The sequence below is a fragment of the Rattus norvegicus genome, chromosome 3, assembly GCF_036323735.1.
Source record: "Rattus norvegicus strain BN/NHsdMcwi chromosome 3, GRCr8, whole genome shotgun sequence".
In the NCBI taxonomy this organism is placed as follows: domain Eukaryota; kingdom Metazoa; phylum Chordata; class Mammalia; order Rodentia; family Muridae; genus Rattus; species Rattus norvegicus.
Window position 1 is genome coordinate 30,389,242 of NC_086021.1, and position 18,670 is coordinate 30,407,911.

Genomic DNA, 18,670 nt, shown 5'->3' on the forward strand with positions numbered 1-18,670 from the left:
ATTGTCCATTTCCTGAAGATTTTCAAATTTTGTTGAATATAGGTTTTTATAGTAAGATCTGATGATTTTTTGAATTTCCTCCGAATCTGTAGTTATGTCTCCCTTTTCATTTCTGATTTTGTTAATTTGGACACACTCTCTGTGTCCTCTCGTTAGTCTGGCTAAGGGTTTATCTATCTTGTTGATTTTCTCAAAGAACCAACTTTTGGTTCTGTTGATTCTTTCTATGGTCCTTTTTGTTTCTACTTGGTTGATTTCAGCTCTGAGTTTGATTATTTCCTACCTTCTACTCCTCCTGGGTGTATTTGCTTCTTTTTGTTCTAGAGCTTTTAGGTGTGCTGTCAAGCTGCTGACATATGCTCTTTCCTGTTTCTTTCTGCAGGCACTCAGCGCTATGAGTTTTCCTCTTAGCACAGCTTTCATTGTGTCCCATAAGTTTGAGTATGTTGTATCTTCATTTTCATTAAATTCTAAGAAGTTTTTAATTTCTTTCTTTATTTCTTCCTTGACCAGGTTATCATTGAGTAGAGCATTGTTCAATTTCCACGTATATGTGGGCATTCTTCCCTTATTGTTATTGAAGACCAGTTTTAGGCCGTGGTGGTCCGATAGCACGCATGGGATTATTTCTATCTTTCTGTACCTGTTGAGGCCTGTTTTTTGACCAATTATATGGTCAATTTTGGAGAAAGTACCATGAGGAGCTGAGAAGAAGGTATATCCTTTTGCTTTAGGATAGAATGTTCTATAAATATCCGTTAAGTCCATTTGGCTCATGACTTCTCTTAGTCTGTCTACATCACTGTTTAATTTCTGTTTCCATGATCTGTCCATTGATGAGAGTGGGGTGTTGAAATCTCCCACTATTATTGTGTGAGGTGCAATGTGTGTTTTGAGCTTTAGTAAGGTTTCTTTTACATATGTAGGTGCCCTTGTATTTGGGGCATAGATATTTAGGATTGAGAGTTCATCTTGGTTGATTTTTCCTTTGATGAATATGAAGTGTCCTTCCTTATCTTTTTTGATGACTTTTAGTTGGAAATTGATTTTATTTGATATTAGAATGGCTACTCCAGCTTGCTTCTTCTGACCATTTGCTTGGAAAGTTGTTTTCCAGCCTTTCACTCTGAGGTAGTGTCTTTGTCTCTGAGGTGTGTTTCCTGTAGGCAGCAGAATGCAGGGTCCTTGTTGCGTATCCAGTTTGTTAATCTATGTCTTTTTATTGGGGAGTTGAGGCCATTGATATTGAGAGATATTAAGGAATAGTGATTATTGCTTCCTGTTATATTCATATTTGATGTGAGGTTATGTTTGTGTGCTTTCATTCTCTTTGTTTTGTTGCCAAGACGATTAGTTTCTTGCTTCTTCTAGGGTATAGCTTGCCTCCTTATGTTGGGCTTTACCATTTATTATCCTTTGTAGTGCTGGATTTGTAGAAAGATATTGTGTAAATTTGGTTTTGTCATGGAATATCTTGGTTTCTCCATCAATGTTAATTGAGAGTTTTGCTGGATACAGTAATCTGGGCTGGCATTTGTGTTCTCTTAGGGTCTGTATAACATCAGTCCAGGATCTTCTGGCCTTCATAGTTTCTGGCGAGAAGTCTGGTGTGATTCTGATAGGTCTCCCTTTATATGTTACTTGACCTTTTTCCCTTACTGCTTTTAATATTCTTTCTTTATTTTGTGCGTTTGGTGTTTTGACAATTATGTGACGGGAGGTGTTTCTTTTCTGGTCCAATCTATTTGGAGTTCTGTAGGCTTCCTGTATGTCTATGGGTATCTCTTTTTTTAGGTTAGGGAAGTTTTCTTCTATGATTTTGTTGAAGATATTTACTGGTCCTTTGAGCTGGGAGTCTTCACTCTCTTCTATACCTATTATCCTTAGGTTTGATCTTCTCATTGAGTCCTGGATTTCCTGTATGTTTTGGACCAGTAGCTTTTTCCGCTTTACATTATCTTTGACAGTTGAGTCAATGATTTCTATGGAATCTTCTGCTCCTGAGATTCTCTCTTCCATCTCTTGTATTCTGTTGGTGAAGCTTGTATCTACAGCTCCTTGTCTCTTCTTTTGGTTTCTATATCCAGGGTTGTTTCCATGTGTTCTTTCTTGATTGCTTCTATTTCCATTTTTAATTCCTTCAACTGTTTGATTGTGTTTTCCTGGAATTCTTTCAGGGATTTTTGCGATTCCTCTCTGTAGGCTTTTACTTGTTTATTAATGTTTTCCTGTGCTTCCCTAAGTGTGTTCAGGTCTTTCCTGAAGTCCTCCAGCATCATGATCAAATATGATTTTGAAACTAGATCTTGCTTTTCTGGTGTGTTTGGATATTCCATGTTTGTTTTGGTGGGAGAATTGGGCTCCGATGATGGCATGTAGTCTTGGTTTCTGTTGCTTGGGTTCCTGCGCTTGCCTCTCGCCATCAGATTATCTCTAGTGTTACTTTGTTCTGCTATTTCTGACAGTGGCTAGACTGTCCTATAAGCCTGTGTGTCAGGAGTGCTGTAGACCTGTTTTCCTCTCTTTCAGTCAGTTATGGGGACAGAGTGTTCTGCTTTCGGGCGTGTAGTTTTTCCTCTCTACAGGTCTTCAGCTGTTCCTGTGGGCCTGTGTCTTGAGTTCACCAGGCAGCTTTCTTGCAGCAGAAAATTTGGTCTTACCTGTGGTCCCGAGGCTCAGGTTTGCTCGTGGGGTGCTGTCCAGGGGCTCTCTGCAGCGGCAGCAACCAGGAAGACCTGTGCCGCCCCTTCCGGGAGCTTCAGTGCACCAGGGTTCCAGATGGTCTTTGGCTTTTTCCTCTGGCGTCCGAGATGTGTGTGCAGGGAGCAGTCTCTTCTGGTTTCCCAGGCCTGTCTGCCTCTCTGAAGGTTTAGCTCTCCCTCCCACGGGATTTGGGTGCAGAGAACTGTTTATCCGGTCTGTTTCCTTCAGGGTCCGGCGGTGTCTCCGGCAGGGGTCCTGCCGCTCCTGGGCCCTCCCCCACGGGAGCCCAGAGGCCTTATACAGTTTCCTCTTGGGCCAGGGATGTGGGCAGGGGTGAGCAGTGTTGGTGGTCTCTTCCGCTCTGCAGCCTCAGGAGTGCCCACCTGACCAGGCGGTTGGGTCTCTCTCTCACCGGGTCTGGGAGCAGAGAGCTGCTGCGGGCCGGGATCCGCGGGTGTGGGACTTCCGGTAAACACAGAACGTGCCCGGTTCTAGAGAAATTCTGCTTCCGTGTGTCCCAAGCTCACCAGGCAGCTTTCTTGCAGCAGAAAATTTGGTCTTACCTGTGGTCCCGAGGCTCAAGTTCGCTCGTGGGGTGCTGCCCAGGGGCTCTCTGCAGCGGCAGCAACAGGAAGACCTGTGCCGCCCCTTCCGGGAGCTTCAGTGCACCAGGGTTCCAGATGGTCTTTGGCTTTTTCCTCTGGCGTCCGAGATGTGTGTGCAGGGAGCAGTCTCTTCTGGTTTCCCAGGCCTGTCTGCCTCTCTGAAGGTTTAGCTCTCCCTCCCACGGGATTTGGGTGCAGAGAACTGTTTATCCGGTCTGTTTCCTTCAGGGTCCGGCGGTGTCTCCGGCAGGGGTCCTGCCGCTCCTGGGCCCTCCCCCACGGGAGCCCAGAGGCCTTATACAGTTTCCTCTTGGGCCAGGGATGTGGGCAGGGGTGAGCAGTGTTGGTGGTCTCTTCCGCTCTGCAGCCTCAGGAGTGCCCACCTGACCAGGCGGTTGGGTCTCTCTCTCACCGGGTCTGGGCCAGCCTGCATTTCTATACAACACAGGGCCACATACCTTCTGATGGCAGTGCCCAAAGTGGGCAAAGCCTTTCAACATTACCATTGATGAAGAAAATCCCCCACAGCCTTGCCTACAGGCAATATGGTGGAGGCATCTTCTCAATTGAGGTTTCCTCTTCTCCAATGACTCCAGATTGAGTCAAGTTGTCCAAAAGTAAGCAGTGCATTCACTGAAAGAAAGGAGCTCTCTTGTATGATGGTTTCCTCCAAATGGAAATATTTCCTACAGGAGGGAGGCAGAGGAGGCTGCTGAGATGCAGAATAAAAGGGAGCCCCTCCCCATAGTCACAAGTAGGACTTGGGTGCACTTGTTACTTTGGTCTGACAGCTCCTTGCCTATGGTGAATTGATTTATTTGGCTTACATATTGTAGCCCATAATTAAGGAAAGCCAGTGTAGGAACTGAAGCAGTGGGGCATTGGCCATAGATGAATGCTGCTTACTGTCTTGTGTCTGCTAGCTTGTCCACCCACTTTTATTATATGTCCCAGGCCCACCTGCCTAGGGATGACACCATCCACAGTAGGTTGGCTCCTCCCACATCACTCAGTCATCAAGAACTGCTCTCCCCCACACACACCCTTCAGACATGCCCATAGGCTAATCGATGAAGCAGCTTCCTCAGTGAAGGTTCCCCCTTCCCAGGCACATCTAGGTTTGTATGAAGTTGACAAAACTCACTTCACAAACTTCACAAACTAAAATATAATTTGATATACTTTAAGAACATCTGGGCTGTGCTAAATTTGGGTTTTAAGTTTGGTCTCAATGCTGGAGACTGCCTCAGCGTGAAGATAATGGGCTGTCCGTGCAGAAGACCCAGGGTTTAGTTTCCTGGAATGGTAGGATACAACCATCTGTAACTCTAGTTCTAGATCCTCTTCTATTTCTGTGGATACCAGACATGTGGGTAGTGCTGAGATATACATGTAAACAAAACACCCATATACATAAAATGAGCACATGTTATTTAAGAGATTTATAAAAATGCTGTTTGGCTTCACAGCTGAGCAACTTTATGATGCCACATGCTCCCATGATCTCCTCACTTAACACGCTCCTCCATCAATCTCCTTTGCTTGTTCGTATACCCGAGTTCTCCTTTCTCCTTCCTTAAGAACCCATCTCCCTGTGAACCCTTCACTTTAACTAGAACATTGTAGGGGGAAGGGTACCTTGGTAGTGAGCACTCTGCTCTGACCCCTGGTTTTCATGCTGCTATGAAGGAAGAGAGAAGACTCTTGACAGAAAAGTTCTCCCTAGCTGAATATGGCCTCATACAAGCTCCAGATAGTACATAGTTGGTCTTTGCTGCAATCATTACATCATTCTTAATCATTAGGTGTTTCTCTCCTAGGGTGAGTAGACAAACATGTGTTGCATCTTTTTAGAAAAAAAAATTCACACGACATGTGACTTTGTTCCCTAATCTCTTAAGGACCTTCACAGATAGTCACACATATAAGGAAATGGGTGGAGACAAGGTTCTGTGGATAAGAGCTCTGAGGACTCTTGTAAAGACCCTGAGTTTGCTTCCTACACCATCACACAGTGACCATACCCACATCCAGGGTGGATCTGCCAGCTATGAGAGGCAGTGAATTGTGATCTTAGAGCACAGTAGGGACCCTAGAAATCAACAGGACTCTTCATGATGGAGAAGCCAAGTCCCTTTCTGAGCAGCAGGAGCCAATAAAACACCTATCATGGCTAGCCCATGGCTATCTGAAGGACGAGAATAGGGCTAATGATGGCAAGGGAATTAATGCAGCACTACTTTGCTGGCCCAGAGTGCAGACTGTGCCCCCACCCCACACCTGAGTCACTCACTTTTTGGACTCCTTCATCTGTAGCACCCTTAGATGGTGACAACATTGCAATCTTTTGTCCAGAGGTGGAAGTAAATGACCACCAGGTCCCAACAGGAACATCTACTCCCATTATGAATATGGATTTGGCCATGACAGATGACCAGGAATGGGTGTGGCCAGTGTAATTGATGGCCATAAACAGCATTCTCTGAGGAACCAACACAGCCTCATTGTGTCATGCCAGCAACCTGTGTTGTCTGATACCACACAGCCTGGAAATGAAGTGCCTGCTCCTGGCTGTCACACTGTTTGGCCTGTTGGCTATTTTACAGGCCCAGGATGACCTGCCCTTCCTCTCAGATGAAAAGAAAGTGTGGCAGAGTGGGGGTGGTGTAGAAGTGTATGTGAAAGGTTTGACAGTTGGCCAGTGTTGGGAGCGATGCCCTTAAAATCCTCCATTATTGATGCTAATAGTATAGTTAAGTATGACTGGGTTCATGGAAAATCCCTAGCCAGCTGCAGAAGACTGATACAAATCTCGTGGTCAGGATGAATAGTGATATGACAAAGTTGTGACCTTGCGGAGAAATACATCTAACATCAGGATGCCCAATGATATGACCTGTAACCTTTCTGAGAAACCAACATCCTGTTGACATCAGCTGACCACAAGAGAGCTGTGTCCTTGGCCTGCGTAAATGTTTCCCACTTGCCCCCTCTCTCTGTTACCCCTGTTATGGTATAAATTCAGCCTTGAGAAAAAATAGAATTATCGCCTCAATCAGACTTTTGTCTTCGCATCCTTCGCGTTTCATGTCCACAGTATCAGGTAGCTCACAACTGATTCTAACTGGAAAACTAGGGGATCTAATTCCTTGTGTTGACACTCATGAGCATTGCTCTCATGTACACAAACCCACATCTCTCTGACTTCCGTCTCTGTCTCTCTGTCTCTCTAACACACACACACACACACACACACACACACACACTTCACAGAGGGCAGGGAGGAAGTTAGGCAAGATGTTACCTGCTTAACAGCATTGGCTGCTCTTCTAGAATACCTGGGTTCAATACCAAGCACTCCAGGGCAGTTTACAACTGTCTGTAATCCAATTCCAGGGGTCTGATGCCTTTTTCTGGTCTTTTCTGGCAATAGGCATATATACTGGCAAAACACCAATACACAAACACAGAAACAATAAAACCCCTCAAAAGAAAAACAAGCAACCAAAATGAGGTTAAAAACTAAAAAGAAATCAAAAGTAATAAAAATTGGCTAGGGGCTGGAGTTAGTGCAATGGTAGAGACCATGCGTTGCTCTTGTAGAGGACCCTAGTTTTGATCCCTGAACCTATAAGCTCTCTGATCTCCTTGGGTATTTGGCATGCATGTTGTACATAGTCTTGTATGGTACTCACCAGAGCAGCTGGCTCAGACATGGGTTTAAGGCAATAGAAAATCTTTATTAGCCAACCAGCAACAATTAGTGTTTAGGATCCCAATGTAACCCTGAGCCTTTCTCAAGAGTGAAGTTTTAAACAGAAAAATCATGTTCTGGGTTGAGATACTTCAGTTAACAAGAACAAGAACATGGTTACAGAAGCCAAAAGGCACGGTTAGTGACTCCCAGGACTATGGACTTTGATGGGTTATGTGTTTGGTTTGTTTTTGCAGGCAGTGCTGTCTGTGCGCTGGGTTTTATAGCCTGAATGGTATGCCCAAAATGGAGTCAGTTGTGCTAGGGCCTGGGTCCTGTTACATCCCCCATTAGTCTGAGTGAATGAACCAAATCATGGACTCATCCTGCTTTAAAGAGGTCTAGCTGGTCTCAAGGGCCATTAATTTTACTAAACTGACACACAGTTGGCCATATAGTTTAAGAGGCAGGGCTGAATCCAAAGATAGGATTAAGTTTGCTGCTCTTTTTGAAATTTTTTATACATGGAAAGATTTTTTGTACTTAGTTTTTTATCTTTATCCTAATGAGATGTAAATCTAAGCCTCTCCAATTTTGTATGACCATTTCTGCAACGGAATCTAACTGTTGTTCTAATACCTCTAGGTCCTGACCAACCTGTGCATTTGGTTTGGAAAGTATCAGAAGAGGCACATTTAGTCAAACCATTATTACATGCACTGCAAGTCGTCTTAGAGGTTTGGTAATGTTGTTATCCAGATGAATTAGTCCATAGGCAGAATAGCAGGTATCAGAATCAGAGAAATGCCTAGGTTAAAGGTTGTGGGTATTAAAAGTGTTAGCCTCTTGTAAGTCCTTTAATGTTAATTTGGGCTGTCCCTAGTCACACTGAGTCTTGTCAGCTAGTGGGCTGACAGTCTGCTTAGTTTCTATCCTATGTGGTATGGGGCTTGGTATCTAAGCATAACCAGGAATCCTGGACAATTTCTGACTGATAATGATTAACTCTATTCCTAAGGTCCCTTCCTGTGGCATAGAGACTGATTCCTTAGGTTCCTCCTGTTTCCCAAATGCCAGAATATTATTTAAGAAATTCCCAGATTTTTAATTTTAGGGCCATTGGATTATTTTTTTATTGTACACTTTTGGAGAGGGATTTTCTTCATATATAATCATCTGTGTGTTTTTATGAAGCCTTTGACAATCCAGGTTTTGCAATGGAAACTCCCTCATTCCTGTCAACTAGTGGGTAGGGACCCAGCTGCAGGGCATGCAGAGAATTGGAATTTCTTGCATTCCAACCTCAAAAGATAAATCCACACATCTTCCCCCCCAATACAACCAGACACTTAAAATGGGGATCAGTAAGCAAAGGTCAAGATGGAATATGGGTTGCTGGTCTGTAGCCATATTAGCTGTCACCTCCATGTATCTGCCTTCCTCAGTTGCCAGATCCAGGCCTGAGGCTGGTTGGGGCTGGACCTTAACTCTGTATTTTTTTTAAAGATTTATTTATTTATTATATATAAGTACACTGTCACTGTCTTCAGACACCCCAGAAGAGGGCATCGGATCCCATTACAGATGGTTGTGAGCCACCATGTGGTTGCTGGGATTTGAACTCAGGACCTCTGGAGGAGCAACCAGTGCTCTTAACCACTGAGCCATCTCTCCAGCCCTTAACTCTGTATTTATATGAAATAAAGTTTCAGGAGGAGGTAGAGGAACAGGGAGTAAAGAGGACCAGGTTCTCAGTGAAACTGTAATTTTAATGGGAATATAGACTGAAGACAGTTCATTTAGCAACATCCAGGACTTTTTCGATCTGGGTATGGTGGATCCCTAGTAGGATGCCAGCTAACTACATACCCACAGAGGTGGGGAGAATCACTATGTAATTCCTTTCCTATTGACTGATGCTGGTTGTAGATGCCACAGTAGAGAGAGAAGGTCACCAAGATGCTAAGCCTTCATTTTGCAAAGGAGCAGAATGGTACTGCCTCTCCAGTTACTTTATTCAAACATCATATAAGTTTAATTGGGGCTGGGAAAGGTTCCAGCTACCAAAGCTCTCTTGTCCTTTGCTGCTCATGAGAGCAGACAACCCACACCCATATTAGTCCCTTTTGACTATGGCTAGTCCTAATCAAAAATAAGGATTTTGTGTTTGCCAGGAGTGTCTTAGGACCAAGATTAGTACAGCAAGGTCTCACATAGCTTCAAGTGCAAACCTTCCAGAGAGACATTTGTTCACAGTTTAAACCATCTCATAACAATTTCTCAGCCTTACTGATTGAACTAATTATGGCTTTGCTGAAACCTTTCACTCAGAGTCAGACACAAAGGCTTTGCTGTACATCACTACACTGTTCAAGTTGGTTCCTTTGTCTACCTGTTTGACTCAGTATCACCAGGTTCAACATCTGAAGCTGATGGTGAACTTAGAATGTTCTGGGTCTCTCACATATCTGATAAGGAGCCCTTATAGCAAACTGGAGGGCCTGTTGTGCCTTGAGAAAGGAATGGTTAGCAAGTTCTGCCAACTCTGATCTCTGGCTACATCAACAGCTGGTCTCTGGGCTGGGAAGCAGTTGGGGAGGTCAGTTTTCTAAGCATAATCTCTGAGCAGATAAATACCTTCCTACATGGAGTGCAGTGAGCCCAAAGCAAAGCCCGGGAAGAAGGTTGATCCATCGTTTGCTAGACTCTAATGAAAGTTTTGTTAGAGTTGCTTTTAATGTCCTACTGTCTAAGTTAGAGTTTTGGTGCTGTGAACAGACACCGTGACGAAGGCAACTCTTATTAGGACAACATTTAATTGGAGCTGGCTTACAGGCTCTGAGGTTCAGTCCACTATCATTATGGTAGGAAGCATGGCAGCATCCAGGCAGGCATGGCACAGGAGGAGCTAAGAGTTCTACATCTTGTTCCAAAGGTAGACAGGATAAGGCTGACTCCTCAGGCAGCTAGGAGGAGGGTCTCAAAGCCCACCCCCACAGTGACATACCTGTTCCAACAAGGCCACACCTATTGCAACAAAGCCACACCTCCTAATAGTGCCACTCCCTGGACCAAGCACATTCAAACCACCACACCTATTCATTACCAGTATCACCGCCATCACTGCCACCACCACCACCATTGATATCACTACTACCTGTCCAGAACTCTGATGTCTGTACATACAATGGAGTTTTCAATCTATGTCTAAAGGTTTAACAGTGTTTTGCCTGTGAAAGCCAGGCCATTGTTGGACTCATTGTTAGGGAGAGGCCAAATTGGAGGACTGATATCTGCAGGGGCTTTGTAGCTCCTATTTGAGTCATTTCAGTCCATGTGGGGAACACTTTTATTCACCTGAATAAAAGGTAGCTATAAAAAGTAGCAAGTATCCTCTCCTGGCAGGCCAGGTCTTGGTGAAGTCAGCTTTTCTAGAGACTGTTAGGATGCCCATTTCTTATTTGACCCCATCCTGGGTAACTGCATTCTGTTTTGGATTTACTTGAGCACAAACCCAACATGGGGCTGAGATCCTGTACTATGCTACTCTGTCTTTGTCTAACATACCTTGGTCTGAGGAACTCAATAAGTTTTGTGGACTCCAGATGGGTAGCCCAGTGAAGAAGTTCAGTTAGAGAGACACTTGCCAGTGGTTTTTGGGAGAATGGGCTTTCTCTCTGGTGTCCTCTATCAACCTGTGGGTATCTTCTTTACCATGGTCTCAGGCAGACCTGGGTCAGGGTGTGTCACCAGAATACTAACTGTCCCCACTGGTCCTATGGCCACTTATGATTTGTCAGGTAGCCAGGTCAGCATCCTGGCAGTGGAGGACAGCGATTTATGGGGGAAGTCAAATAGTCTCTAGGAGAGCCAAGAATTTTCCCTTCCCTTCTCTTCTCTCTCTCTCTCTCTTTCTCTCTCATAGTAAAAGCATACTGACTATTCATATACATGGTGGTAGACTTTACTTTTCCCCATCTGAAAGCCTGGGCTGGATCAATCAATTTTTAGCCCTTTGATAGAAAGATTCATGTCTTAGGCAAATATTAAAAAATTATTAGTCACAAGATATTATTTCAGACACAGAGGTGGGCAAAGAATGGCTATTAAGGAAGGTGACATTAGCCCAAGATAAACTGTAATTAGACCAGTATGGGGACAGTCAGCAACCTTGTAGAAGGTTCTTGTAAGGTTTAGCCTCATGTGGGGAAAATTTGGTTCTCATGATATTTTTCTAGATTAAATTGACAAGATTTGGAGTTGAAAACAAGATCTATGGTGAGATTTAAGGCGAGCATGATTTACACAGTCAAGTCTAGGCCAGCCTGGGATACATGACACCTTGTAGAGAGATACAGAGCTAAAGAGATGTCATGAGAGGAAAGACTGGGAAAGATGAGAAGAGGAAGAGTAAGGAGTGGAAGAGATGAGAGGGAGAAGAAGAAGGAGAGAGAGAGAGAGGAGGGAGGGAGGGAGAGAGAGGGGAGGGAGGGAGGGAGGGAGGGAGGGAGTGAGAGATAAACAGACAGAGAGAGACAGAAAGACTGAGAGAGGATGGAAGGAGGGAGAGAGGGAGGGAGGGAAGAAGGGAGGGAGGGAGGCAGGGAGGAAGGGAGAGAGAGATAGAGAGACAGAGAGACAGAGAAACTGAAGAAGACAGTGGGGACAGATTTGAGGACCACAGCAAAGGCGGGTTAGAGCATGACAGCAGAGGGGAAGCACACACAGTCCCTGTGATATGAGGTGTGGATAACACTGCCTGCGTCCTTGGAGACAGGACACCTGGTTCCTGCACACACACCTCGTCTGCCAGAGTTCTTCCCCACCCACAAGTGTTCAGAGCTGGGTATTGTCTCTCCTGAGGGTTAGTTCTGCTGTGTGCCTGAGGTCTGGACTGTGCCTAACAATTTGCTGTGCAGAAACTGAACCATCCTGGGTCCTGATATGAACCTCAGAGGTGAGCTGAGGAATAAGGAAGGGGGTCTGGCAGTGGGTGCCCTCCATTGATTGCTTACCATCTGGACCAGGCTTTATTGCTACAGGGGTCAGAGGCTCAGAGGTGACAGGGCCAGGAATCCTGAGTGTCCTGGGATCTGTGATTCTGCATGTGTACTGTTGAGAGGGGTAAGTGGGGCAGAGGCTAGCGTCTTATTGGAAAGTCCTGATTTGACTAAGGCAGAACTGCTGTGGGAGGTCATTGAATGCAAGCGATCTGTCTGTTCTTTTGCTGAACATACTCTTCTCCACCTGCCTAGGTACACCAGAACGGAGGTGGTGGTCAGTGACTATGAATCAGGCCTTTCGGGAGCTCATAGGAGTCTGGGCCACCTGTGGAGAGAAGGGGAAGAAGGCCAAGGGGAGCAGTCCCAGGTGGCCGAGTTGCTGGTAATCCTAAGGGCTAGAGAGTAGGGGTGATGGAATGAAAGATGGGGCTGGCACCCCAGCCCTCACCTGGTCAAGCCAGGATCATTTTGATAGCAAAACAATATTGAGAGTATTAGAAACACAAAACAAAGAAACACAAAAACAAAGCAAAATTAATCTTGGAAGAGAATTCCTTTTTTTCCAGAAGTGTGTGCTACCTGTGAGGAATACGTGGGAGTACAAAGTCCACTTAGTTTTCACTCTAGCTCCAGTGGTGACCATGTGTGTCCCCACCCATGGGCCTAGACCGTACAATCCGGTGACACTGGCTAATTCTTTATCAGCACAAAGGGTAAGGGCATGATAGACTCCACAGGCGTGTACACCGGAGTTTTAGAAGGTAGGGGAGGCTATCACTCTTGATAACTAACCACCTTACATAGCAAACACCCATTTTTCACTCTCCATCTTTTCTTTCTGTGTTAAAATACATAAAATAAAATAATCATCTTAAACATTTACCCCATAACAAAGAAGACAGTGTTTTAGTATTTATTTTTCCTGCATGATGTGTGTTCATGTCCATGTGTGAAGGGTTCAGAGGGAAACTCTATGGAAGTGATTTTCTGCTAACTCAAGGGTTCCGGAGCTCAGACTCAGGCTGTCAAGTGTAGGCAGGAAGGCTCTCCCTACTGTGCCATTTTATTGGCCAATCTTAGCAATTTTAACTGAAAAGTTCAGTGTCTTTAAATTCATTCACTTTAAGTAGGACTGCATAACTTTCTATTTTGGTGAATTTGGTGTGGGGAGGAAGTTCAGTGCTGCCCTCCAATACCCCAGGGAGGGGCCTGAGGCCCTGGTCCAGTGTGGATGCAGCGAGACCGTCATAATTTCTATGCTGGGCAAAGGACTGTTCAGTTTCTGGGATGGACTTTTGGATGGGATTGAGGTTGAGTTAGGAAACAAGTTGTTTCCAATTTGTGCTTCAAGCCCATGGGTTGGGCAGCAGGAGTGGGGGCAGGGATGCTACAAGGATCCACTAAGGGGCTGAGGGGGGCAAGGGAGCAAAGATAAAGCAAAGAAGTGACCTGGGCAGGAAAGTCAGGGTTGTATGGAGGACTGAGATCAGTCTTGGTTGGTGGCTGAACTCTCAGAGGACAGAAGAGAAAAGGCAGAGCAAGGCTGCCCAGGTCCCACGGCAGCTGGTTTAGAGGCAGGCAGGGAGGATGAACAACTGGGAGAAAGGCTGGGGCTCTGGCCCTGGGAAGAGTTTTCAATTTTTTCCCACAAAGGCCAGGCCAGGCATGGGTGGGGTGGGCAGAGGAAATGTCACTTTAAAAAAAATCACAGACCAGGTTCATTATATTTTTACTCATGTGAGAAACTACTAGAACATAATGTAGCAAGGCAGAGGGAGTGGTCTAGCATTTCTTGAGCTGTAGCCCAGGTTAATAAAAAATGTGAATGTTACAGATAAAGGGGAGAGGAAAGAACCTTGGGAACAAAAGAAGTGTGCTGGGAGTGTTGTAGAGTCTTATCACTGGGCTTATGATACAAGATCTGTCCTGGAAAAGAGGATAAATGTGTTTGTTATGAGACACACAAAGAATATAAAGAAGTAACTTGGGTGGCCTCGAAATAAAGGACAACAACTTCTCATTTTTCATAGCCGAATTGATCTTTTATATCATTTTCTTATGCAGTATGAAATTAAGTCAATATGTGGTATAAAAGACCTTGGAGATGACAAATTTGTTGTTCATCTTGTGATGCTAAGGGCAGGGGTCAATTATGCTGGAATGCCTGTAGGAAGTCCAGGTCTGATCAAAATATAAAGGTATGCTATTAAGCCATATTCAACTTTTGTCATTTCAATGTTTTGAAAAGCTTTGTTATTCATTATACAATGAAATGAGATTAAGCACTGAGGATACACATCGAGTTAGAATCTCCATTAGCGACTTTCAAAAATGGAGTGAGGGGGTTGGGATCTAGCTGTGGAAATGTATTAATATCACAAAATAGCTTTGGAAAATTATTTCATGCTTTAAAAGACGAGGTTTGAAGCTGTCTCTTGTGAGGGTTTAGGTAGGGAACATGCACCCACAATGCATCTCAGCTTTCAGAAGGGTGGTGTGTAGATTACTTTATTTTACCTGTGTAATTTAGAGAATTACCTTTTCAAGGCAACTAAAAACACACTGGTAATCTTTGCACAGTGGATTTTCTATGTAGGTGAAATGCATATTATCCTATAATGTATAGCATAAACTTGAAGGCGTTTTTGCAACAAGGCTTCTGCCACCAACTTTGACCTTTGTTGGAGTTGTTAATCTCTCTCTGAGGAAGAAATTTCTACTGGTGTACCTGTAGAAGTTGCCTATGGTTGAGAGCAGGTACAGAATGATAAACATTTTTCATACTGTTAGGGTATTAAATATAAAAGCATTCTCTGAAATCTCTCACGATAAGAGGTGAATCTGTAGGAGTGGCTGTGGGGAAGCAAACAACCTGGTTGCAAAGGCCCTACATGCTGCATGCAAGTCTTGTAGTTACTGTCATTTTTCTGATTTTGTTGGTATAGTGAAAACAGGATTCCAAAGACTGTTGGAGGGTTCTCTATGTCCTGCATCCAGTTCTTGCTAGAGCAAGACTTTCAGATGTTCCATTTCCTTCTTTTGTTGGCCCGAAACTGAGGAATTGGTCAACACTGTGGTAGGAAAAACATACATCTAGGTTGGTGTGTCACCAGACAGCATTCCAACACGTTTGGATATCACAAACCAAACTGAGCATTTTAACCCCAAATCTCAAGGGATAACACTTAACCATCTTCATTTTCCCCAACCATAGGAGCTTAGGTACCTCAATGCTATCAGAAAAGACAGTAACTTACACTTGAGATAACAACTCTCATTACCCATATATTAACAGGAACATCTGCCACAAACAGCTGTATAGATTCTGTATGTCCTTTCTGACTTCTCTATTTTAGCATCTCAGAACTCTTTGTTTTCACTTAGTTGGGGAGCCAGGACCAACACCTATACCATTATCAATACCAACACCAACACCAACACTAACACCAACACCAACACCAACACCAACACCAATACCGTTATCAATACCAACACCAATACCAACACCAACACCAACACCAATCTAAGTGGAGGACTGTGACAGAGTATGACATTTTTGCAGCAACAATATTGGTAAGACCAGACAAGGTTTTATCACTTACATAAAGAGTTAAAGAGGGTTGTTCCCTGGTGATGTGATGTGATCTCTTGTGGTTTGATTCTAGGGCTATTTGTATTGTTTCGGCTCCCTAAATCACACAGGAACCTGCACTCTGCCTGTAAGGGCCAATAGTAAACTCATGGTTATATTAGTTTCTGATTTAATTATAATAAAGTGTTTTCAACATTATCCAAATAGAAATAGCTAAGAATAGTCAAAGTTTAACAGTACACATATACTTTATATAGATATTCTTCAAAACCATTAGAAATCCACAGGATTTAAAGTCATCTTGTTCTCACTAGATTTTTGACCAACAGACATGTCCGCTCCTGAAAGCGCCCCCTTCAGAGTTCAAAGAAGACATTGAGCGTCACAACCTGCATATGGAGTTACTCCAGTTGTGACAAGGTAGCCACCGGGCAAGAATTGCCCTAGTCCATCTACAGACAAAAATACTGTCCAGGAAAGAACTCGTGATGCAGGCTGCTTGACAGCTTATCTTTACCAAGAGAGGGAAAGCTAAGCCTTTGTAGTCCCTGCTTCACTTAGTTCTGTCAGGTGGATCTGCACCAGAAGGCTGAAGACAGATGCTCAACGTTTAGAGGAATCAGGCCTGTCCATGTAGTCAGCTGTCTCTGCAAGTGGTTAAGTTTCGAAGGCTATATCTTTGTGCTTCCTATGTATTCAGGTGATATTTAATTTGTCCTTGGATCTCTGATGGGGTTGAAGACTAGTTATAGACTCATAATCAAACTTACATTGTTTAGCATTAAGGAAGATGGTGCAGATTTGAAAGGATGGTTTTCAGATCGTAATGCAAGTTAAAATCAAAACAAAATTCAGGTATAGAATTCTAAACTCTTTAAGTTAGAATAGAAATTAGAATAATGCACTTAAATTGACAAAATTGTTGGACGGGATGTTATTAGTGTATATCATACCTTATAGTTTACATATCAGTTATTGCTATAGTCAATGTATAACTGAGAGAAAAGATGTTTTTAATGGATGAAACCTGTGACATGTTGTAGATTGGTTCTAAAACTTTTTGTATCAATTCAGCTCCTCAATCGCAAAGGAACATGCAAAGGAACATCTGCCTGCAAGATGCTGAGGGTCCCTGTGCCCCATTGGCTCTAATTGGTAAACAAAGTTTCCAGCAGGCAATGGCTGCACATGAAGACAGAGGGGGCACTTTAGATTTGTGAGCAAGGGAACAATGGGTAGGAGGAGGTTGGAGAATCACCATTGCTGGGAAAGGAGACGGTCCTGGCCTGAGAAATGGAGGGCAGAGAGACAGACACTGCCAACATGGCAGAGTGTGGCCCATAACGGCTGAAGACCTGGGTCTGTGGTGGCCAAGATAGAATGTAGAGTTTAATAAGTAATAATTCAGGAATATCGGAGGGGAGAGTGTGTTAGCCACGGGGAGGTTTGGAAATGCCTAGACATTGCACTGTTTAAGGCATATTAAAATAGATACCTGTGTGTGTGTGTGTGTGTGTGTGTGTGTGTGTGTGTGTGTGTGTGTGTGTGTTTCATTTGTGAATTCAAAACTTTTGGACAGGTAGTGAGGAGCTCGAATCTACCCACTGGTGACTTTAAAGTGGATTAATCTATTACTGCTTCAGTGACCACATGATATGACGCTTCCTACCCCACAGAGCCCTTATTATAAACTTCTTTGTTCATGGTGACATAAGGTAGTAAGAGCAGTTGAGGAATAGAGCATTCCTTGTCAATAGACAGCATTCCTCTTGAAGACATTAGTGCCTTAATTTCTAGTCTAAAATCTTCATCAATTACACCAGCAGTACCGGGAACCACCATTAAATCTATACTACCATCCCCCCAAATAACCCCTCTGGGGCTTGGGGAATAGGTCCCCAAGTTCCTGTAGGCACTGCTTGTATGCCCACTGCACTTGTACGAATCATATTCCCAGCTGCTGGCAGGTCTAATCCTGCGTCCCCTGAGGTTGATGCTTGGAGAGATGAAATGTTTCATTGTCCATTGCCCCCTGACTTGTTGATAACTTTATTTCTGGTGCCGCAGGCATAGAAGAAAGGAGCTGTCAATCTTTATCTAGCATGTTCTCCACTGATTAGACAACAAGTGCAGAATTGTCATGTTAAAATTCCCATTACCTGTTAGGGAGCCGAGGAGGCATCTGTACAATCTGCAGGTGTCCTGGCTTACCACATCTAAAGCAAATCAGCCCACCTGGTCTCAGTTCTTGCTAGTAACAGACAATGTTTTTGTTGGCTGAGTTTGTTGACAGGTGGCTACCTCTTTTTCACTGCCTTTGGAAGGCAAAAAAGAAAGTCAACAAAAAAGTCTGAAAGGACCATTAACATTTTGAGGAAGGTATGGGTAAGTTTCAGGCAGTTTTGTCATGATCACAGTACAGCCACTACAATAGGTCTCTTTCTCAGATGAGGCTCTTGACAAGGAGCAGTGTTGGTGGCAGTGCTGTCCCCATCCCCTGAGAGGGCACATTACCAACTGAATGAGGGAAGTGTGCAGAGAGGTTCTTCCCTGGACCCTCATCTGAGCCAGTTCAGGAAGCTGTTGTCTAACCAGTTAATGCTTCACGGAAATGCCTTACCAGAAATGTGTCTTAATTGATTTTAGATTTTGCCAAGTTGGGTGATATGTTTAACCACCACAGAAGGGTTGGCAACTTTTATGTGGTTGGATTTTATGAATTCTTTGTGCACTTTGGATGATAGTTCTTTATCAAGTAATGTCTTTTGCAATCAGTTCACGAGTTGTCTTTCCTTTGCTCCTTTGTTAGAGCAGAAAAATATAATTTTAAGGAAAGGCAGCTTTTAGCCATCTCTTTCATGTACCTGTCCTTGGTGTTGTATCTCAAATGTCATCATCAAAACTCCCATAGTCTCCGTTTGCTCCTGAGTAACTGAGTAATGTTAGTAACTGACTTGCATGTAACTCTGTGAACTGTATGGAGTTAACTTTTATGACGTCTGGGTAGTGTCTTTGTTGTTTGCTTCACGTGGTAATGTTCAAGGGGTCAAGCTCTGTTATTTCTCTACAATAT